This window comes from Lissotriton helveticus, chromosome 6 (assembly GCF_964261635.1).
Source record: "Lissotriton helveticus chromosome 6, aLisHel1.1, whole genome shotgun sequence".
Classification (NCBI taxonomy): Eukaryota; Metazoa; Chordata; class Amphibia; order Caudata; family Salamandridae; genus Lissotriton; species Lissotriton helveticus.
In genome coordinates this window covers 2,135,859,154-2,135,883,411 of record NC_136067.1, presented here as the reverse complement: position 1 = coordinate 2,135,883,411, position 24,258 = coordinate 2,135,859,154, and positions in this window count along the sequence as shown.

The following is a 24,258-nucleotide window of genomic DNA, read 5'->3' as shown; positions in this document are numbered from 1 at the left end:
GCCAAGCCGAACACCACCAGCAGCCACCTCAAGTGCATCCTGCTCAACACCCGCTCCGTCCACAGACACGCCGTAGAACTCTGGAACCTCCTCGACACCACCGCCCCTGACGTTGCCTTCCTCACCGAGACCTGGATGAACGCCTCCTCAGCTCCCGACATCGCCATCGCCATCCCGGAGGGCTACAAGATCATCCGGAGGGACCGCACCGCCAACCAGACGGGAGGAGGCATCGCCATCATCCACAAAGACACCATCCGCATCGCGACCAACACCGACGACACCCTAACCACCGCTGAACACCTGCACTTCCAGATCCACACCAACCCGAAGACCACCCTCAGAGGCACCCTGATCTACCGACCCCCGGGGCCACGCACACGATTCAGCGAGGACATCGCCGACTTCGTCAGCCCGCATGCCCTCCCCTCCGCCGACTACATCCTCCTGGGGGACCTCAACTTCCACCTGGAGAACAACAACGACCGCAACACCACCACCCTGCTGGACAACCTCGCCAACCTCGGACTCAAGCAACTGGTGACCACCCCCACCCACCTCGCCGGACACACACTCGACGCCGTCTTCTCATCCAGCAACGACGTCACCTTCAGCCACGCAACAGGACTCCACTGGACGGACCACAGCTGCGTCCACTTCACCTTCAAAAGATCGACGATCCACCACCACCAGCAACAGGTTGCCCGAAGAAGCTGGAACAAGATCACAGCCGACCAGCTCACCGCTTCCCTGAGCCAGCACCCTCCCGCCAGCTCAGCGAACCCCAGCCAGGCCGCCGACAACCTCACGAAGTGGATCAGCAACTGCGCGGACGAACTCGCCCCACTGAGAACCCCACCCAGCAGACCCTGCAGCAGAAAAACACCATGGTTCACCGACGAACTAAAGAGCTCCAAGAAGAACTGCCGAGCCCTCGAGAAAGCCTGGAGAAGGGAGCCAACCACGGACAACATGACCACCCTCAAACTCGCCACCCGTAAACACCACCAGCTGATCCGCGCCACCAAGAAAAATACATTCAAGGACCGGCTGGACAACAACGCACACAACTGCAAGGAACTCTTCAACATCGTGAAAGAGCTCTCCAACCCCAACGCCGGAAGCAATGACATCACCCCGTCGCAAGACCTCTGCAACTCCCTCGCCTCCTACTTCCACAACAAGATCGCGGACATACACAACAGCTTCAGCAACCAACCTACGCAAGCCACGACCACAACAACGCCACCCACCACCACCCTCCGCACCTGGACTCCGATCAACACCGAAGACACCATCCGCACAATGAACTCCATCCATTCCGGATCTCCGACTGACCCCTGCCCTCACCACGTCTTCAACAAGGCCGACGCTGTCATCGCACCCCACCTGCGGGACATCATCAACACTTCCTTCGACACCGCCACCTTCCCTGAGAGCTGGAAGCACGCCGATCTCAGCGCTCTTCTCAAGAAACCCACAGCAGACCCCACCGACCTCAAGAACTACCGTCCCATCTCGCTCCTCCCGTTCCCGGCCAAAGTCATCAAGAAAACCGTCAACAAACAGCTGGCAGCCTTCCTCGAGACGAACGGATCCCTCGACCCCTCACAGTCTGGCTTCCGGGCGAACCACAGCACCGAGACCGCCCTCATCGCTGCCACCGATGACATACGAACTCTGATGGACAACGGAGAAACAGCGGCCCTCATCCTCCTAGACCTCTCCGCGGCCTTCGACACTGTCTGCCACCGCACACTAGTACAGCGCCTTGGCAACATCGGAATCCAGGACAAGGCACTGGAATGGATCACCTCCTTCCTCGACGGAAGAACACAGAGAGTCCGCCTACCACCGTACAAGTCAGAGGCCACCAAAGTCATCTGCGGCGTCCCTCAAGGATCTTCACTGAGCCCCACCCTCTTCAACGTCTACATGAGCCCCCTCGCGGCCATCGCACGCCAACACAACCTCAACATAATCTCCTACGCCGACGACACCCAGCTGATCCTCTCCCTGACCAACGACCCCGCCACCGCCAGAGCCAACCTGCACGAAGGGATGAGAGAGGTAGCCGAATGGATGACGACCAGCCGCCTGAAACTGAACTCGGACAAGACGGAGGTCCTCATCCTGGGCTCCTCGCCCTCCGCCTGGGACGACTCCTGGTGGCCCCCCGCCCTGGGCACCGCACCCAAACCGACGGACCACGCACGTAACCTGGGCTTCATCCTGGACTCCTCCCTCTCCATGACCAGGCAAGTAAACGCCGTCTCCTCGTCTTGCTTCAACATCCTGCGCATGCTACGCAAGATCTTCCGGTGGATCCCCACCGACACGAGGAAGACGGTCACCCAGGCCCTCATCACCAGCCGACTGGACTACGGCAACGCCCTTTACGCCGGCACCACCGCCAAGCTACAGAAGAGACTCCAGCGGATTCAGAACGCCTCGGCCAGACTCATCCTCGACATCCCCCGACGCAGCCACATCTCCGGACACCTGAGAGATCTGCATTGGCTCCCGGTCAACAAGAGAATCACCTTCCGTCTCCTCACCCACGCGCACAAAGCCCTACACGACCAAGACCCGAGCTACCTCAACAACCGGATCAACTTCTACACTCCCAAGCGCCCCCTCAGATCAACCAGCCACGCCCTCGCCGCCGTCCCCCGCATCCGAAGAGCAACAACAGGAGGAAGGTCCTTCTCCTACCTGGCCGCCAAAACCTGGAACTCACTCCCGACCGACCTACGCCTGACCCAAGACCACCTCTCCTTCAGGAAGAAGCTCAAGACCTGGCTGTTCGAGCAGTAACGGCACCCCCCCCCCAACCCAGCGCCTTGAGACCCTACGGGTGAGTAGTGCGCTCTACAAATGACCTGATTGATTGATTGATTGATTGATTATGCAGATACGACCAGAGGGTCTTATCAGCAAAGTTATCGTCGGTTTCCTGGAAAACCAGCGATGTTCCGTGGAAAACACCGCTATCGCAGGAATAATTATCGTGATTACGCTATGCGTTGTTGATACATGGCTATAATTTCCTGCAATAAAGAATCTATCGCTAAGCGCGGCCAGCAAGAGTTATTGCTAGCCGTTGATAATATGCCCCAAAGTCACTCCCCACATCAACCGACCCCATAATGAACCTTTTCTTTAATTGTACTGTCATTGTGCGAAGCCACATGCACGTGGGTTGTGGGGTTGTGGATATGAGTTCCACGAGTCAAAGTTTAAACGGTTAATAACTCAACTCTTTTCTTTTACTCAAGCACTGTTGAATCTTCACATCTCTATGCATGCCGGATCCAAATCTCAGCTCTGCTGCACCTCCTTATGACGTAGACAACAGTTCTGAACACGCGCATGTTATTGTGCACCAGATGTCATCTTGCACTATTTAGTTGAAACTAATGCACACCTTTTTTGGACAACACTGTAAGTTGCACATGATGAGAAATGTCACATCTGTTGTCCTACTCGAGTTCTGATATATGTTTTCAAGGTAAAAAAAACTCTAAAAGCAATTAACAGATTCAAACAAAAAGCAAATGATTTGGAGCCAGTGGACTTAAAACTATGAAACTGGCCAGGAAAAAACCCTCTGCCCCCTGGTTCACTGCAGAACTCCGCCTGGAGAAAAGCAAATGTAAGAACCTAGAGTGTGCCTGGCGTAAGGCCTACAATCTGGAGGCCAAGTGTGCGTACAGAGCAGCTCTTAACAAATTTCATGGGCTAAAACGTAATACCATCAGGGATTATATTGCCAACCAAATTAAGTCCTCTGACAATTCAGTTAAAGAAGCCCTGAAGATTGTTCAAGTCTTCATCATGTGATTATCAAAGGGAGGGAGGAGGAATGATTGTCCTATCAGTTCCCCAAGTCATCTCCAGTTAATCAGAGTTAGATAGGACACTTGTAACCACGCTACTCTGTGTGAGGACTTGGATGACGGATAGCTGCTTGAAATTGAATACTGATAAAAACTGAGGTATTATTTTTCAATCAATCCTCTCCTCTGCTCTCCGAATGCTGAACGCCGACAGAGCTAAACCCTCCACCGCTCCCAGTTGAGTCAGCTGGGAATCTCTGAGTTAGGTTTGACACACGACTTTCTTGCAAGGCCCAGATCTGACAAGTCTCGTTGTCCTGTTTCTGGAAACTAAAAGCCCTCTGGAGATTTCTTCATCTCCTGCCCATGTTCTGCAGGAAGACTGTGGTCCATGCTTTGGTCACATCGGAGCTAGACTATGCTAACAGCCTATATATGGGGTTACCCACCTATCTGATTTGAAGACTGCAATTCATTCAAAACACTGCGGCTAGACTCATTAGGAATCTGCCATTTCATCACCACATCTCTCTTCCTACCTGCAGAGCCTCCATTGGTTGCCTATCCAAAGAAGGATTGAGTTCAAGGTGCTGTCCATTGTTTATAGAGCCACCAGGGACAGGGGCCCGCTTTATCTCAGAAAGAAACACCAGAAATGTTGCCAGACTAGAGCCTTAAGTTCTAATCATCAAGAACTACTCTGGACTCCACTTTTCTCTAAAGTAACCCTTGGCGGGTAACTCCGCTCCACCAACGGAGTTTGCGGAGATTTGCCTACTCCGCACTCCGTGACGAATGCGGAGTATACAAAAACTACACCTCCGGGGCGGAGCATAGCAAGCTGCTCCCTACCCCTGCCAGAAGTCCTTTAAAATTGATTTAAAGAGGCACTTACATGTTGTTTGCCGCCTCCCCTGCCTTTACGCTCCCCGTCCTGCTCCATGCCTCTTTAATAATAGAAAAAAGCTACGTTATACGCCTAACACGTGTGCAGGGGAGGCAGCAAACAACAGGTAAGTGCCTTTTTAAATAATTTTTTAATGACTTTGGAAGGTGGGTGGGGGCGTAGCGTATTTCCACAGTTTTATTTTACTCCGTGGGAACACGCGTAGAGGCATTACTCCTGCTCTTCCCACCCGTACTCTAAAACCAGGATTGGTGGCCAAGCTTTCTCCATGAGAAAGGCGCCTCTTTGGAATTCTATGCCTGAACACCTTCGTAAGGCTGAGACAGAACAAGCATTCAGAAAGGCTTTGAAAATTTGGCCTTTCAGCCGACCCTAAGGTCCCCCTCTCTCACTGTTGAATCTGCTGCTAGTGCAGGGACACCGCCTCTGAAGGTAGCCACGCACTGAATAAATGTCCATTGATTGATTGATTGATGCAGGGCTTAGGTTTTTTTAAAAAAAAGCCTGTATCTCTGCTTACAATGCAAAAGTTACTTCTTTTGCCGGAAGTGGATCTGACACACATACACAATTATATTATACATCAAAGTTTTGTATTACAGCTCACATAACATTGAATTTGAGATCCTAAATTATGTTGGGTATGAGTATGATATGAATACAAATACCTGTTCATCAAATGCTCCTCGTATTGAGGATAGTTATATAAGTGGAGGAGGGGGTTCCATCACTCTTTTTCCCATAAACCCTCCTCACTTTCACCAGAGGTAGTGTCCTCCCACTTTACTACCTACATTTTCTTTAAAAAGCTTTTACATATGACAACCACTATACCTCCGTACCCCCTATACATATAGGGATGTACCTTTGATTATGCATCAAAAAAGGTTACATCAATCTATGTGTGAACCTTAAGAAAAAATGTGTAAGGACAAGATGGCACCTCACGTGCGCACCACCAATAGAGCTTGCTGATTGGTACTCACCAGCTATGCCCACTTGTCTCATCATTGGTAGCCATCTTGCCTTAAATAATAAAGATGTGTCCCAAAAATCAGTGCGAAAAATAACAATGTGATGTGTGTATCACAACTACCACAAAAACAGGACCCCGTGAAAATAAAATTGAAATAAGTAGCACAATTACCAACTTTATTATTCACTTGTGCACCTATTCAAAATTAAAACCGGCTGCATTTATGCAGACCACTTCGTCCCCATTACAAAATGGCCCCCAAGGTAGTTGTAGGTGTAGTTATCACAGCATTGGTAAATTGGGAGCGAGGGACGAGTAGACGTGCTCTTGGTTATAAAAGGCGGTAAGAATATAAGAGGAGAGATCGTTACTAGAGATACGCGGTTTCTAAGCTCTCTGTACCGATGTGTAGTGGAAGTGTGCCTGGAGTTCCATATACACTTTGGTCGGGTCAGACCTAGTCTAAGATGGCCCCCACGGTGTGGGAGTAGTCACGTGATATGTTGAATGTGCTGGATGTGTTTTTAAATCGAATCGCTTGTCCGGTGGGAGCTAGGGATGAGAGAACGCGCTCCATTTTGAGAAGGCGGTAAGGCTGCCAGGGATTCACCCCGGGGTTGAAGTGAGTAACTGAGAGTATCAGGCTCGTCAGTAATGTTAACCCCTTCGGGGCTGATGACGAGCTGGGCTCATCATGGCGCACACCGGTCGTGCGCTGATGACAAGGCCAGCTCGTCATCAGCCCCACCCTCGGGGGAAGCGCTGGCGCTCCCCCCGAGGGTCTCCGATCGCGGTCGTTTTGCTGGGGGCGGCAGCGGAAGAGTTTCCGCTGCCGCCCCGCCCCTCCCCATGGGAATCCCTGATGACGTCAGCGCCCACAGCGCGCGCTGACATCATCAGGGATTCCCAGCGCTCGGGAAGCCATTTGCTTCCTGAGCTCCAGGGAAGAAGGTAGGTTTTGGGACTCCGGCGGGGGTTTGGGGCAGCGAAGAGGCATCAGGGGAGAGGAAAGAGATTTTCCTCTCCCCTGATGTCTCTTTGCAGGGCATTTCTGCCTCACGATCGCGCACAGCGTCGCGATTGTGCGGCGGAAATGCCCCCACTAGCACCAGGGATTTAAATTTAGTTTATAGGAAGCGACCCCTTGGGCAAGGGTCGCTACCAGGCGGGGTCTGATTATGTTTTTGTTTTTCTGCCCCCCCCTGGGGGAAAATCGGCCTATTTTTTTGGCCGTTTTGCCCCCGGGGGCGGGGGGGGTCAGAAATTCCCCACTAGCTCCAGGGTTGTTTTTTGGTGGCAATATGGTGGCCATCTTTATTGTTTATGTTTTTCTGTCCCCCCTGGGGGCAAATTGGCCTGTTTTTTTTGCTGTTTTGCCCCCAAGGGGGGGCAGAAAATGCCCACTAGCACCAGGGATTTTGTTTTTAGCTTTTAGGAAGCGACCCCTTGGGCAAGGGTCGCTTCCAGGTGGCCTCACAATTAACTTTTTGGTTTTCTGCCCCTCCTGGGGGCAAATCGGCCCGTTTTTCAGCCGTTTTGCCCCCAGGGGGGGCAGAAATTTCCCACTAGCACCAGGGATTTTTGTTGGAGCAATGTGTTTGTTTTGGGAAGCGACCCCTTGGCCATGATTGTGTTTTTGTTTTTCTGTCCACCCTGGGGGAAAATCGACCCTTTTTTTGCCGTTTTGCCCCGGGGGGGGCAGAAAATGCCCACTAGCACCAGGGAATTTAAATTTAGTTTTTAGGAAGCGACCCCTTGGGCAAGGGTCGCTTCCTGGTGGCAAGTAATTATGTTTTTGAATTTCTGCCCGCCTTTGGGGCAAATCGGCCCTTTTTTGACATTTTGCCTCCTGTTTTTTGGCCCACTAGGCCCTAGGATTTGAGTTTTGTTCCAATGTTGGTTTTAATTTTGGTTGTTTTTTACTGTCCGCCTCCCTTGGTGCCGGTTGGTCTTTTTTTGTCCTTACTGCCTTGGCTGGCGGTGTGTGTGGAGTGGTGCTTGGCTGGCGGTGTGTGTGGAGTGGCGCTTGGCTGGTGGTGTGGGTGGAGTGATACTTGGCTGTCTGTGCACGGAGTGGTGCTTGGCTGGCTGTGTGTGTGGAGTGGCGCTTGGCTGGATGGTGTGCATGCAGTGGTACTTGGCTGTCTGTGCACGGAGTGCTGCTTTGCTGGCGGTGTGTGTGGAGTGGTGCTTGGCTGGATGGTGTGCGTGGAGTGGTACTTGGTTGTCTGTGCACGGAGTGGTGTTTGGCTGGTGGTGTGTGTGGAGTGGTGTTTGGCTGGCGGTGTGTGTGGAGTGGTACTTGGCTGGATGGTGTGCGTGGAGCGGTGCTTGGCTGGCGGTGAGTGGCGCTTGGCTTGCAGTGTGCGTGGAGTGGTGCTTGGCTGGCGGTGTGTGTGGAGTGGTACTTGGCTGTCGGTGTGCGCTGAGTGGTGTTTGGCTGGTGGTGTGCGTGGAGGGGTACTTGGCTATCTATGCATGGAGTGGTGCTTGGCTGGCGGTGTGTGTGGAGTGGCGCTTGGCTGGTGGTGTGTGTGGAGTGGTACTTGGCTGTCTGTGCACGGAGTGGTGCTTGGCTGGCGGTGTGTGTGGAGTGGCGCTTGGCTGGTGGTATGCGTGGAGTGGTACTTTGCTGTCTGTGCACGGAGTGCTGCTTGGCTGGCGGTGTGTGTGGAGTGGTGCTTGGCTGGTGGTGTGCGTGGAGTGGTACTTTGCTGTCTGTGCACGGAGTGGTGTTTGGCTGGTGGTGTGTGTGGAGTGGTGTTTGGCTGGCGGTGTGTGTGGAGTGGTACTTGGCTGGATGGTGTGCGTGGAGCGGTGCTTGGCTGGTGGTGAGTGCCGCTTGGCTTGCAGTGTGCGTGGAGTGGTGCTTGGCTGGCGGTGTGTGTGGAGTGGTACTTGGCTGTCGGTGTGCGCTGAGTGGTGTTTGGCTGTTGGTGTGCGTGGAGGGGTACTTGGCTATCTATGCATGGAGTGGTGCTTGGCTGGCGGTGTGTGTGGAGTGGCGCTTGGCTGGTGGTGTGTGTGGAGTGGTACTTGGCTGTCTGTGCACGGAGTGGTGCTTGGCTGGTGGTGTGTGTGGAGTGGCGCTTGGCTGGTGGTATGCGTGGAGTGGTACTTTGCTGTCTGTGCACGGAGTGCTGCTTGGCTGGCGGTGTGTGTGGAGTGGCGCTTGGCTGGTGGTGTGCGTGGAGTGGTACTTTGCTGTCTGTGCACGGAGTGGTGTTTGGCTGGTGGTGTGTGTGGAGTGGTGTTTGGCTGGCGGTGTGTGTGGAATGGTACTTGGCTGGATGGTGTGCGTGGAGCGGTGCTTGGCTGGCGGTGAGTGGCTCTTGGCTTGCGGTGTGCGTGGAGTGGTGCTTGGCTGGCGGTGTGTGTGGAGTGGCGCTTGGCTGGTGGTGTGCGTGGAGTGGTACTTTGCTGTCTGTGCACGGAGTGGTGTTTGGCTGGTGGTGTGTGTGGAGTGGTGTTTGGCTGGCGGTGTGTGTGGAGTGGTACTTGGCTGGATGGTGTGCGTGGAGCGGTGCTTGGCTGGCGGTGAGTGGCGCTTGGCTTGCGGTGTGCATTGAGTGGTGCTTGGCTGGCGGTGTGTGTGGAGTGGTACTTGGCTGTCGGTGTGCGCTGAGTGGTGTTTGGCTGGTGGTGTGTGTGGAGTGGTACTTGGCTGTCGGTGTGTGTGGAGTGGCGCTTGGCTGTTAGTGTGCGTGGAGGGGTACTTGTCTATCTATGCACAGAGTGGTGCTTGGCTGTCTGTGCACGGAGTGGTGCTTGGCTGGCGGTGTGTGTGGAGTGGCGCTTGGCTGGTGGTGTGCGTGGAGTGGTACTTTGCTGTCTGTGCACGGAGTGGTGTTTGGCTGGTGGTGTGTGTGGAGTGGTGTTTGGCTGGCGGTGTGTGTGGAATGGTACTTGGCTGGATGGTGTGCGTGGAGCGGTGCTTGGCTGGCGGTGAGTGGCTCTTGGCTTGCGGTGTGCGTGGAGTGGTGCTTGGCTGGCGGTGTGTGTGGAGTGGCGCTTGGCTGGTGGTGTGCGTGGAGTGCTACTTTGCTGTCTGTGCACGGAGTGGTGCTTGGCTGGCGGTGTGTGTGGAGTGGCGCTTGGCTGGTGGTGTGCGTGGAGTGGTACTTTGCTGCCTGTGCACGGAGTGCTGCTTGGCTGGTGGTGTGTGTGGAGTGGCGCTTGGCTGGTGGTGTGCATGGAGTGGTACTTTGCTGTCTGTGCACAGAGTGGTGCTTGGCTGGCGGTGAGCGTGTAGTGGCGCTTGGCTGGTGGTGTGCGTGGAGTGGTACTTGGCTGTCTGTGCACGGAGTGGTGCTTAGCTGGCGGTGTGTGTGGAGTGGCGCTTGGCTGGATGGTGTGCGTGTAGTGGTACTTGGCTGTCGGTGTGCGCTGAGTGGTGTTTGGCTGGCGGTGTGCATGGTCTGGTGCTTGGATGGTGGTGTGGGTGGACTGGCGCTCGGCTGGCGGTGTGTGAGTAGTTACTTTCTCTTGGTCACTACACACACTGCTAGTTGAGTGACACTCTACGCAGTCCATCATTTTCTGTAGTTGCTGTGTCAGATATGTGGGCGTGTGAAAGTGATGGGCCCTTGAATGGCGCTGGCGGCTGGCGGTGTGAATGTTTTGTATGTGTCACACTTACAAAAGGTGTATGAATGTCCTTACTGCCCCTGTGTGATGGGGGTACTGGTAGGAGCAAAAGACTGACTGGCACCATAGGGGTCAGGCAGTAAAAAAAATTAACCAGTGTCTTGATGTTAAACCTCATCTAATCCCAATCGGTCTAAGCCCTATTTGATGGCCCATCTGGCCGAATATAAATTTGGGGGGCAAATTTGTGTGTTGTTGTTTTAATTGTTATATTGTTTGTGAAATGTGGTAGTAATTTTTTTTCTTCTCTATTTTTGTCTTGTTCCAGGCTTTTGCTGTTTGGATTGTTGTAGGTCGCGGGTCTGTTTGCAGCTTGTGTAGTTGCTTGTGCTTGGTAAGTGAATGTATTTTGTACTACTTTCCCTTGATGTTTGTCTTTTTGAAAAAGGTTGTACTTAAAGCAGTTTGTGTGGCTCTGTGTTTTTTTTTTTTTTTTCAGCATTAGTGTTTGATGTGCACTTTGTTTTCTAATCTGTCATTTCTTTTTTTCTTTCTAGTGGGATATCATTTCTTTTTGCTGTGTCTCAGCAGAGTAGGTGCTGGTGAGTGTAGCTATATTTGGTAAGAGTGAAATTGTTTTGGATTTTATTTATCTTTTTGTGAAAGCCTTACCTTGTGTACTTCTTACTTTGCACAGTGTAGGTTGTTGTTCACTTGTGTGTGCAGTCTTCTTGCTTTGTAAGGATAATGGCTAGTCACAGGATTACTGCTCAGCAGGTTCTTGGTTTGCTTTTTGAGTCTTCCTCTGACCATGGTTCAGAGACTGAGTCCGATTCGGACTCAGAGGTAGGGGCAGAAGATTCAGGCAGTGAGTTTTCTCTTCGCATGGAATCATCATCATCGGATGATGAATCTTCTGCTACTGCTGATGAAGGGCCTATGGTAGTGGAGGACATTGAGGTGCCGGTAGTGGGCCAAGAGGCATCTGTGCTGCTGCCTAGGGCCGCAAGGTTTCCTTTCTTTTTACGTCGGCAAGAGGCATGTGGGCTGGAGCCTGCACCCAAAAGGCTTCACATTGCTGTGGTTCGCAAAGAGGCATCTGGTGCTTTTCGTCTTCCTGCTGGTGTAGTGCAGCAAGAGGCATCTGGGGCTGTTAGGCTTCCCATTGGTGTAGAGCGGCAAGAGGCATCTGGGCCTGCTTGGTTTCCCGGTGGTGTAGTGCAGCAAGAAGCATCTCAGGCTACTGGGCTTCCCGTTGGTGTAGTGCAGGAAGAGCCCTCTGGGGATGCTATGTCTTCTGTTGGTGTTGTGCAGTCAGACGTATCTGTGGCTGGTAGGTTTCCCATTGGTGTAGAGCGGCAAGAGGCATCTGGGCCTGCTTGGTTTCCCGGTGGTGTAGTGCAGCAGGAAGCATCTCAGGCTGCTGGGCTTCCCGTTGGTGTAGTGCAGAAAGAGCCCTCTGGGGATGCTATGTCTTCTGTTGGTGTTGTGCAGCCAGAAGTATCTGTGGCTGGTAGGTTTCCCATTGGTGTAGAGGGGCAAGAGGTATCTGGGGCTGTTAGGCTTCCCATTGGTGTAGAGGGGCAAGAGGCATCTGGGCCTGCTTGGTTTCCCGGTGGTGTAGTGCAGCAAGAAGCATCTCAGGCTGCTGGGCTTCCCGTTGGTGTAGTGCAGCAAGAGCCCTCTGGGGATGCTATGTCTTCTGTTGGTGTTGTGCAGCCAGAAGTATCTGTGGCTGTTAAGCTTCCCGTTGGTGAACAGCAGCAAGAGGCTTCTGGGCTGCAGGCTGGGGTGGCTGCTCCCCCGTTGATAGGGATGGCCTCTGGGTTCCCCCTGGCTTGGTGCAGCCGGCATTGCCAGAGTTCACTGGTGTTCCTGGGTGTGGAGTGAATACTGAGAATTTTCTGCCAATACATTTTTTTCAGTTGTTTTTTGACGATGTGTTTTTGCAAGAGATTGTTGATCAAACTAATTTGTATGCAGAACAGTTTTTGAGGGCCAACAGTGCCCGCCTTAAGCCCTATGCTAGAGCAATCCGGTAGACTCCCACAAATGTTGAAGAGATGAAGAAGTTTTTGGGATTAACTTTTTTGATGTGCTTGCTAAGGAAGCCATCAATGTCTTCATATTGGTCCACTAGTCCCTTGATGGCAACAGCTATATTTCCAGCAGTCATAAGTCGTGATCGGTATATGCTTCTTCTTCTTCGGATGATGCATTTTGTTGATAATGGTTTAGCGTTGTCACGCAATCACCCTGATTGTGACCGTTTGTTTAAAATTCGGCCTGTCCTTGATCACTTTGTAGATCGTTTTTCTGAGATCTTTGACCTGGTAAAGAAATTGCAGTGGATGAGTCTTTGCTGTTGTTCAAGGGCCGCTTGGTTTTTAGGCAATACATTCCTAGTAAGAGGGCACGCTATGGAATCAAACTGTATATGCTGTGTGACAGTGAGACTGGATATGTCTACAATTTCAGGGTGAACACTGGTAAGCAGTCCAGCATTAACCCTCCTGGTTGTCCTTCTCCTTTTGGATTGACTGAGAAAATTGTGTGGGAACTAGGTAGAGGATTATTTAACAAAGGCCATCATTTATATGTAGATAACTTCTACACTGGTGTGCGGTTGTTCAAGGAGTTGGCCAAAGTGGGCACTGTTGCTTGTGGCACAATGCGCAGTAACCGTAAAGGTTTCCCAAAGGAACTTGTTTGCAAAAGGCTTGTGCGGGGACAGTCTAGTGCATTGCGATGTGGGGAGCTTCTAGCTGTAAAGTTTTCAGACAAGAGAGATGTGTACATGCTGACTACTATCCACGATGAAAGTACAGAACCTGTGCCTGTTTGGAGTCAGGGTGCTGAAGTGCGCAAACCTGTGTGCATTTTAGCTTACAATAAGTTCATGGGTGGTGTTGACAGAGTAGATCAGAGGTTGGAACCTTATGCTACTCTTCGAAAGGCTTACATTTGGTACAAGAAGTTGGCTATCCATCTGTTCCACTTGGCATCCTTTAATGCTTTTGTTGTGTACCAGAAGTCTTGTCCTCAGTCGAAGATGCCTTTTGTTAAGTTTCAGGAGTCTATAATAGGCAGCCTTGTACTTGTGGAGCAGGCAAGTGTTCCTAGATTTGGAGTGGTGGAGGAAGTGGCTAGATTGAAAGATCGCCACTTTCCTGAATCTATTCCTTCCACTACAGCAAGAGACTTTCCGACTAGAAGATGCAGAGTCTGTTGGCGAAGAGGCGTGCGGAAGGAGTCTCGCATATACTGTCCTGACTGTCCTTCTAAGCCTGGATTGTGTCTGTCAGCTTGTTTTAAATCGTCCCACACGCAAAAGAAGTTTTGGGAGTTTTAATGAGCTGTAAAGTGAATTGCCTGGTCTGCATTCTGTATAAAATTTTAGTTTGTTTCAAGGATTGGCATTAGTGCAAAGTGTTTAGTTTAAGAATTTGTGTTAGCTGATTTGTAGGTATTTCCATTTGTTTAGTGTTATTGTGAAAAAAAGAATTCTAAATGTGTTTGTGGTGTGTGCCGGCTGGTGCTTGGCTGGCGTGTGTGTGGAGTTGCGCTTGGCTGGTGGTGTGCGTGGAGGGGTACTTGGCTGGTGGTGTGTGTGGAGTGGTGCTTGGCTGGTGGTGTGCATGGAGTGCTACTTTGCTGTCTGTGCACGGAGTGGTGCTTGGCTGGCGGTGTGTGTGGAGTGGCGCTTGGCTGGTGGTGTGCGTGGAGTGGTACTTTGCTGCCTGTGCACGGAGTGCTGCTTGGCTGGTGGTGTGTGTGGAGTGGCGCTTGGCTGGTGGTGTGCATGGAGTGGTACTTTGCTGTCTGTGCACGGAGTGGTGCTTGGCTGGCGGTGAGCGTGTAGTGGCGCTTGGCTGGTGGTGTGCGTGGAGTGGTACTTGGCTGTCTGTGCACGGGAGTGGTGCTTGGCTGGCGGTGTGTGTGGAGTGGCGCTTGGCTGGCGGTGTGTGTAGAGTGGCGCTTGGCTGGTGGTGTGCGTGGAGTGGTACTTGGCTGTCTGTGCACGGAGTGGTGCTTGGCTGGCGGTGTGTGTGGAGTGGCGCTTGGCTGGATGGTGTGCGTGTAGGGGTACTTGGCTGTCGGTGTGCGCTGAGTGGTGTTTGGCTGGCGGTGTGCATGGTCTGGTGCTTGGATGGTGGTGTGGGTGGACTGCCGCTCTGCTGGCGGTGTGTGAGTAGTTACTTTCTCTTGGTCACTACACACACTGCTAGTTGAGTGACACTCTACGCAGTCCATCATTTTCTGTAGTTGCTGTGTCAGATATGTGGGCGTGTGAAAGTGATGGGCCCTTGAATGGCGCTGGCGGCTGGCGGTGTGAATGTTTTGTATGTGTCACACTTACAAAAGGTGTATGAATGTCCTTACTGCCCCTGTGTGATGGGGGTACTGGTAGGAGCAAAAGACTGACTGGCTCCAAAGGGGTCAGGCAGTAAAAAAAATTAACCAGTGTCTTGATGTTAAACCTCATCTAATCCCAATTGGTCTAAGCCCTATTTGATGGCCCTTCTGGCCGAATTTAAATTTGGGGGGCAAATTTGTGTGTTGTTGTTTTAATTGTTATATTGTTTGTGAAATGTGGTAGTAATTTTTTATTCTTCTCTATTTTTGTCTTGTTCCAGGCTTTTGCTGTTTGGATTGTTGTAGGTCGCGGGTCTGTTTGCAGCTTGTGTAGTGGCTCGTGCTTGGTAAGTGAATGTATTTTGTACTACTTTCCCTTGATGTTTGTCTTTTTGAAAAAGGTTGTACTTATAGCAGTTTGTGTGGCTCTGTGGTTTTTTTTTTTTTTTCAGCATTAGTGTTTGATGTGCACTTTGTTTTCTAATCTGTCATTTCTTTTTTTCTTTCTAGTGGGATATCATTTCTTTTTGCTGTGTCTCAGCAGAGTAGGTGCTGGTGAGTGTAGCTATATTTGGTAAGAGTGAAATTGTTTTGGATTGTATTTATCTTTTTGTGAAAGCCTTACCTTGTTTACTTCTTACTTTGCACAGTGTAGGTTGTTGTTCACTTGTGTGTGCAGTCTTCTTGCTTTGTAAGGATAATGGCTAGTCACAGGATTACTGCTCAGCAGGTTCTTGGTTTGCTTTTTGAGTCTTCCTCTGACCATGGTTCAGAGACTGAGTCCGATTCGGACTCAGAGGTAGGGGCAGAAGATTCAGGCAGTGAGTTTTCTCTTCGCATGGAATCATCATCATCGGATGATGAATCTTCTGCTACTGCTGATGAAGGGCCTATGGTAGAGGAGGACATTGAGGTGCCGGTAGTGGGCCAAGAGGCATCTGTGCTGCTGCCTAGGGCCGCAAGGTTTCCTTTCTTTTTACGTCGGCAAGAGGCATGTGGGCTGGAGCCTGCACCCAAAAGGCTTCACATTGCTGTGGTTCGCAAAGAGGCATCTGGTGCTTTTCGTCTTCCTGCTGGTGTAGTGCAGCAAGAGGCATCTGGGGCTGTTAGGCTTCCCATTGGTGTAGAGCGGCAAGAGGCATCTGGGCCTGCTTGGTTTCCCGGTGGTGTAGTGCAGCAAGAAGCATCTCAGGCTACTGGGCTTCCCGTTGGTGTAGTGCAGGAAGAGCCCTCTGGGGATGCTATGTCTTCTGTTGGTGTTGTGCAGTCAGAAGTATCTGTGGCTGGTATGTTTCCCATTGGTGTAGAGCGGCAAGAGGCATCTGGGCCTGCTTGGTTTCCCGGTGGTGTAGTGCAGCAGGAAGCATCTCAGGCTGCTGGGCTTCCCGTTGGTGTAGTGCAGAAAGAGCCCTCTGGGGATGCTATGTCTTCTGTTGGTGTTGTGCAGCCAGAAGTATCTGTGGCTGGTAGGTTTCCCATTGGTGTAGAGGGGCAAGAGGTATCTGGGGCTGTTAGGCTTCCCATTGGTGTAGAGGGGCAAGAGGCATCTGGGCCTGCTTGGTTTCCCGGTGGTGTAGTGCAGCAAGAAGCATCTCAGGCTGCTGGGCTTCCCGTTGGTGTAGTGCAGCAAGAGCCCTCTGGGGATGCTATGTCTTCTGTTGGTGTTGTGCAGCCAGAAGTATCTGTGGCTGTTAAGCTTCCCGTTGGTGAACAGCAGCAAGAGGCTTCTGGGCTGCAGGCTGGGGTGGCTGCTCCCCCGTTGATAGGGATGGCCTCTGGGTTCCCCCTGGCTTGGTGCAGCCGGCATTGCCAGAGTTCACTGGTGTTCCTGGGTGTAGAGTGAATACTGAGAATTTTCTGCCAATACATTTTTTTCAGTTGTTTTTTGACGATGTGTTTTTGCAAGAGATTGTTGATCAAACTAATTTGTATGCAGAACAGTTTTTGAGGGCCAACAGTGCCCGCCTTAAGCCATATGCTCGAGCAATCCGGTAGACTCCCACAAATGTTGAAGAGATGACGAAGTTTTTGGGATTAACTTTTTTGATGTGCTTGCTAAGGAAGCCATCAATGTCTTCATATTGGTCCACTAGTCCCTTGATGGCAACAGCTATATTTCCAGCAGTCATAAGTCGTGATCGGTATATGCTTCTTCTTCTTCGGATGATGCATTTTGTTGATAATGGTTTAGCGTTGTCACGCGATCACCCTGATTGTGACCGTTTGTTTAAAATTCGGCCTGTCCTTGATCACTTTGTAGATCGTTTTTCTGAGATCTTTGCACCTGGTAAAGAAATTGCAGTGGATGAGTCTTTGCTGTTGTTCAAGGGCCGCTTGGTTTTTAGGCAATACATTCCTAGTAAGAGGGCACGCTATGGAATCAAACTGTATATGCTGTGTGACAGTGAGACTGGATATGTATACAATTTCAGGGTGAACACTGGTAAGCAGTCCAGCATTAACCCTCCTGGTTGTCCTTCTCCTTTTGGAGTGACTGAGAAAATTGTGTGGGAACTAGGTAGAGGATTATTTAACAAAGGCCATCATTTATATGTAGATAACTTCTACACTGGTGTGCGGTTGTTCAAGGAGTTGGCCAAAGTGGGCACTGTTGCTTGTGGCACAATGCGCAGTAACCGTAAAGGTTTCCCAAAGGAACTTGTTTGCAAAAGGCTTGTGCGGGGACAGTCTAGTGCATTGCGATGTGGGGAGCTTCTAGCTGTAAAGTTTTCAGACAAGAGAGATGTGTACATGCTGACTACTATCCACGATGAAAGTACAGAACCTGTGCCTGTTTGGAGTCAGGGTGCTGAAGTGCGCAAACCTGTGTGCATTTTAGCTTACAATAAGTTCATGGGTGGTGTTGACAGAGTAGATCAGAGGTTGGAACCTTATGCTACTCTTCGAAAGGCTTACATTTGGTACAAGAAGTTGGCTATCCATCTGTTCCACTTGGCATCCTTTAATGCTTTTGTTGTGTACCAGAAGTCTTGTCCTGAGTCGAAGATGCCTTTTGTTAAGTTTCAGGAGTCTATAATAGGCAGCCTTGTACTTGTGGAGCAGGCAAGTGTTCCTAGATTTGGAGTGGTGGAGGAAGTGGCTAGATTGAAAGATCGCCACTTTCCTGAATCTATTCCTTCCACTACAGCAAGAGACTTTCCGACTAGAAGATGCAGAGTCTGTTGGCGAAGAGGCGTGCGGAAGGAGTCTCGCATATACTGTCCTGACTGTCCTTCTAAGCCTGGATTGTGTCTGTCAGCTTGTTTTAAATCGTCCCACACGCAAAAGAAGTTTTGGGAGTTTTAATGAGCTGTAAAGTGAATTGCCTGGTCTGCATTCTGTATAAAATTTTAGTTTGTTTCAAGGATTGGCATTAGTGCAAAGTGTTTAGTTTAAGAATTTGTGTTAGCTGATTTGTAGGTATTTCCATTTGTTTAGTGTTATTGTGAAAAAAAGAATTCTAAATGTGTTTGTGGTGTGTGCCGGCTGGTGCTTGGCTGGCGTGTGTGTGGAGTTGCGCTTGGCTGGTGGTGTGCGTGGAGGGGTACTTGGCTGTCTATGCACGGAGTGGTGCTGGCTGGCGGTGTGTGCGGAGTGGCACTTGGCTGGTGGTGTGTGTGAAGTGGTACTTGGCTGTCTGTGCACGGAGTAGTGCTTGGCTGGCGGTGTGTGTGGAGTGGCGCTTGGCTGGTGGTGTGTGTGGAGTGGCACTTGGCTGGTGGTGTGTGTGAAGTGGTACTTGGCTGTCTGTGCACGGAGTGGTGCTTGGCTGGCGGTGTGTGTGGAGTGGCGCTTGGCTGGTGGTGTGTGTGGAGTGGTACTTGGCTGGATGGTGTGCGTGGAGCGGTGCTTGGCTGGCGGTGAGTGGCTCTTGGCTTGCGGTGTGCGTGGAGTGGTGCTTGGCTGGCGTTGTGTGTGGAGTGGTACTTGGCTGTCGGTGTGCGCTGAGTGGTGTTTGGCTGGCACTGTGCGTGGAGGGGTACTTGTCTATCTATGCACAGAGTGGTGCTTGGCTGGCGGTGTGTGTGGAGTGGCGCTTGGCTGGTGGTGTGTGTGGAGTGGTACTTGGCTGTCTGTGCACGGAGTGGTGCTTGGCTGGTGGTGTTTGTGGAGTGGTGCTTGGCTGGTGGTGTGCGTGGAGTGCTACTTTGCTGTCTGTGCACGGAGTGGTGCTTGGCTGGCGGTGTGTGTGGAGTGGCGCTTGGCTGGTGGTGTGCGTGGAGTGGTACTTTGCTGCCTGTGCACGGAGTGCTGCTTGGCTGGTGGTGTGTGTGGAGTGGCGCTTGGCTGGTGGTGTGCATGGAGTGGTACTTTGCTGTCTGTGCACGGAGTGGTGCTTGGCTGGCGGTGAGCGTGTAGTGGCGCTTGGCTGGTGGTGTGCGTGGAGTGGTACTTGGCTGTCTGTGCACGGAGTGGTGCTTGGCTGGCGGTGTGTGTGGAGTGGCGCTTGGCTGGATGGTGTGCGTGTAGTGGTACTTGGCTGTCGGTGTGCGCTGAGTGGTGTTTGGCTGGCGGTGTGCATGGTCTGGTGCTTGGATGGTGGTGTGGGTGGACTGGCGCTCTGCTGGCGGTGTGTGAGTAGTTACTTTCTCTTGGTCACTACACACACTGCTAGTTGAGTGACACTCTACGCAGTCCATCATTTTCTGTAGTTGCTGTGTCAGATATGTGGGCGTGTGAAAGTGATGGGCCCTTGAATGGCGCTGGCGGCTGGCGGTGTGAATGTTTTGTATGTGTCACACTTACAAAAGGTGTATGAATGTCCTTACTGCCCCTGTGTGATGGGGGTACTGGTAGGAGCAAAAGACTGACTGGCACCAAAGGGGTCAGGCAGTAAAAAAAATTAACCAGTGTCTTGATGTTAAACCTCATCTAATCCCAATTGGTCTAAGCCCTATTTGATGGCCCATCTGGCCGAATTTAAATTTGGGGGGCAAATTTGTGTGTTGTTGTTTTAATTGTTATATTGTTTGTGAAATGTGGTAGTAATTTTTTTTTCTTCTCTATTTTTGTCTTGTTCCAGGCTTTTGCTGTTTGGATTGTTGTAGGTCGCGGGTCTGTTTGCAGCTTGTGTAGTTGCTCGTGCTTGGTAAGTGAATGTATTTTGTACTACTTTCCCTTGATGTTTGTCTTTTTGAAAAAGGTTGTACTTATAGCAGTTTGTGTGGCTCTGTGTTTTTTTTTTTTTTTTCCAGCATTAGTGTTTGATGTGCACTTTGTTTTCTAATCTGTCATTTCTTCTTTTTCTTTCTAGTGGGATATCATTTCTTTTTGCTGTGTCTCAGCAGAGTAGGTGCTGGTGAGTGTAGCTATATTTGGTAAGAGTGAAATTGTTTTGGATTGTATTTATCTTTTTGTGAAAGCCTTACCTTGTTTACTTCTTACTTTGCACAGTGTAGGTTGTTGTTCACTTGTGTGTGCAGTCTTCTTGCTTTGTAAGGATAATGGCTAGTCACAGGATTACTGCTCAGCAGGTTCTTGGTTTGCTTTTTGAGTCTTCCTCTGACCATGGTTCAGAGACTGAGTCCGATTCGGACTCAGAGGTAGGGGCAGAAGATTCAGGCAGTGAGTTTTCTCTTCGCATGGAATCATCATCATCGGATGATGAATCTTCTGCTACTGCTGATGAAGGGCCTATGGTAGAGGAGGACATTGAGGTGCCGGTAGTGGGCCAAGAGGCATCTGTGCTGCTGCCTAGGGCCGCAAGGTTTCCTTTCTTTTTACGTCGGCAAGAGGCATGTGGGCTGGAGCCTGCACCCAAAAGGCTTCACATTGCTGTGGTTCGCAAAGAGGCATCTGGTGCTTTTCGTCTTCCTGCTGGTGTAGTGCAGCAAGAGGCATCTGGGGCTGTTAGGCTTCCCATTGGTGTAGAGCGGCAAGAGGCATCTGGGCCTGCTTGGTTTCCCGGTGGTGTAGTGCAGCAAGAAGCATCTCAGGCTACTGGGCTTCCCGTTGGTGTAGTGCAGGAAGAGCCCTCTGGGGATGCTATGTCTTCTGTTGGTGTTGTGCAGTCAGAAGTATCTGTGGCTGGTAGGTTTCCCATTGGTGTAGAGCGGCAAGAGGCATCTGGGCCTGCTTGGTTTCCCGGTAGTGTAGTGCAGCAGGAAGCATCTCAGGCTGCTGGGCTTCCCGTTGGTGTAGTGCAGAAAGAGCCCTCTGGGGATGCTATGTCTTCTGTTGGTGTTGTGCAGCCAGAAGTATCTGTGGCTGGTAGGTTTCCCATTGGTGTAGAGGGGCAAGAGGTATCTGGGGCTGTTAGGCTTCCCATTGGTGTAGAGGGGCAAGAGGCATCTGGGCATGCTTGGTTTCCCGGTGGTGTAGTGCAGCAAGAAGCATCTCAGGCTGCTGGGCTTCCCGTTGGTGTAGTGCAGCAAGAGCCCTCTGGGGATGCTATGTCTTCTGTTGGTGTTGTGCAGCCAGAAGTATCTGTGGCTGTTAAGCTTCCCGTTGGTGAACAGCAGCAAGAGGCTTCTGGGCTGCAGGCTGGGGTGGCTGCTCCCCCGTTGATAGGGATGGCCTCTGGGTTCCCCCTGGCTTGGTGCAGCCGGCATTGCCAGAGTTCACTGGTGTTCCTGGGTGTAGAGTGAATACTGAGAATTGTCTGCCAATACATTTTTTTCAGTTGTTTTTTGACGATGTGTTTTTGCAAGAGATTGTTGATCAAACTAATTTGTATGCAGAACAGTTTTTGAGGGCCAACAGTGCCCGCCTTAAGCCCTATGCTAGAGCAATCCGGTAGACTCCCACAAATGTTGAAGAGATGAAGAAGGTTTTGGGATTAACTTTTTTGATGTGCTTGCTAAGGAAGCCATCAATGTCTTCATATTGGTCCACTAGTCCCTTGATGGCAACAGCTATATTTCCAGCAGTCATAAGTCGTGATCGGTATATGCTTCTTCTTCTTCGGATGATGCATTTTGTTGATAATGGTTTAGCGTTGTCACGCGATCACCCTGATTGTGACCGTTTGTTTAAAATTCGGTCTGTCCTTGATCACTTTGTAGATCGTTTTTCTGAGATCTTTGCCCCTGGTAAAGAAATTGCAGTGGATGAGTCTTTGCTGTTGTTCAAGGGCCGCTTGGTTTTTAGGCAATACATTCCTAGTAAGAGGGCACGCTATGGAATCAAACTGTATATGCTGTGTGACAGTGAGACTGGATATGTCTACAATTTCAGGGTGTACACTGGTAAGGAGTTCAGCATTAACCCTCCTGGTTGTCCTTCTCCTTTTGGAGTGACTGAGAAAATTGTGTGGGAACTAGGTAGAGGATTATTTAACAAAGGCCATCATTTATATGTAGATAACTTCTACACTGGTGTGCGGTTGTTCAAGGAGTTGGCCAAAGTGGGCACTGTTGCTTGTGGCACAATGCGCAGTAACCGTAAAGGTTTCCCAAAGGAACTTGTTTGCAAAAGGCTTGTGCGGGGACAGTCTAGTGCATTGCGATGTGGGGAGCTTCTAGCTGTAAAGTTTTCAGACAAGAGAGATGTGTACATGCTGACTACTATCCACGATGAAAGTACAGAACCTGTGCCTGTTTGGAGTCAGGGTGCTGAAGTGCGCAAACCTGTGTGCATTTTAGCTTACAATAAGTTCATGGGTGGTGTTGACAGAGTAGATCAGAGGTTGGAACCTTATGCTACTCTTCGAAAGGCTTACATTTGGTACAAGAAGTTGGCTATCCATCTGTTCCACTTGGCATCCTTTAATGCTTTTGTTGTGTACCAGAAGTCTTGTCCTGAGTCGAAGATGCCTTTTGTTAAGTTTCAGGAGTCTATAATAGGCAGCCTTGTACTTGTGGAGCAGGCAAGTGTTCCTAGATTTGGAGTGGTGGAGGATGTGGCTAGATTGAAAGATCGCCACTTTCCTGAATCTATTCCTTCCACTACCGCAAGAGACTTTCCGACTAGAAGATGCAGAGTCTGTTGGCGAAGAGGCGTGCGGAAGGAGTCTCGCATATACTGTCCTGACTGTGCTTCTAAGCCTGGATTGTGTCTGTCAGCTTGTTTTAAATCGTACCACACGCAAAATAAGTTTTGGGAGTTTTAATGAGCTGTAAAGTGAATTGCCTGGTCTGCCTTCTGTATAAAATTTTAGTTTGTTTCAAGGATTGGCATTAGTGCAAAGTGTTTAGTTTAAGAATTTGTGTTAGCTGATTTGTAGGTATTTCCATTTGTTTATTGTTATTGTGAAAAAAAGAATTCTAAATGTGTTTGTGGTGTGTGCCGGCTGGTGCTTGGCTGGCGTGTGTGTGGAGTTGCGCTTGGCTGGTGGTGTGCGTGGAGGGGTACTTGGCTGTATATGCACGGAGTGGTGCTTGGCTGGCGGTGTGTGCGGAGTGGTACTTGGCTGGTGGTGTGTGTGGAGTGGTACTTGGCTGTCTGTGCACGGAGTGGTGCTTGGCTGGCGGTGTGTGTGGAGTGGCGCTTGGCTGGTAGTGTGTGTGGAGTGGTACTTGGCTGGATGGTGTGCGTGGAGCGGTGCTTGGCTGGCGGTGAGTGGCTCTTGGCTTGCGGTGTGCGTGGAGTGGTGCTTGGCTGGCGGTGTGTGTGGAGTGGTACTTGGCTGTCGGTGTGCGCTGAGTGGTGTTTGGCTGGCGCTGTGCGTGGAGGGGTACTTGTCTATCTATGCACAGAGTGGTACTTGGCTGGCGGTGTGTGTGGAGTGGCGCTTGGCTGGTGGTGTGTGTGGAGTGGTACTTGGCTGTCTGTGCACGGAGTGGTGCTTGGCTGGTGGTGTTTGTGGAGTGGTGCTTGGCTGGTGGTGTGCGTGGAGTGCTACTTTGCTGTCTGTGCACGGAGTGGTGCTTGGCTGGCGGTGTGTGTGGAGTGGCGCTTGGCTGGTGGTGTGCGTGGAGAGGTACTTTGCTGCCTGTGCACGGAGTGCTGCTTGGCTGGTGGTGTGTGTGGAGTGGCGCTTGGCTGGTGGTGTGCATGGAGTGGTACTTTGCTGTCTGTGCACGGAGTGGTGCTTGGCTGGCGGTCAGCGTGTAGTGGCGCTTGGCTGGTGGTGTGCGTGGAGTGGTACTTGGCTGTCTGTGCACAGAGTGGTGCTTGGCTGGCGGTGTGTGTGGAGTGGCGCTTGGCTGGATGGTGTGCGTGTAGTGGTACTTGGCTGTCGGTGTGCGCTGAGTGGTGTTTGGCTGGCGGGTGTGCATGGTCTGGTGCTTGGATGGTGGTGTGGGTGGACTGGCGCTCGGCTGGCGGTGTGTGAGTAGTTACTTTATCTTGGTCACTACACACACTGCTAGTTGAGTGACACTCTACGCAGTCCATCATTTTCTGTAGTTGCTGTGTCAGATATGTGGGCGTGTGAAAGTGATGGGCCCTTGAATGGCGCTGGCGGCTGGCGGTGTGAATGTTTTGTATGTGTCACACTTACAAAAGGTGTATGAATGTCCTTACTGCCCCTGTGTGATGGGGGTACTGGTAGGAGCAAAAGACTGACTGGCACCAAAGGGGTCAGGCAGTAAAAAAAAATAACCAGTGTCTTGATGTCAAACCTCATCTAATCCCAATTGGTCTAAGCCCTATTTGATGGCCCATCTGGCCGAATTTAAATTTGGGGGGCAAATTTGTGTGTTGTTGTTTTA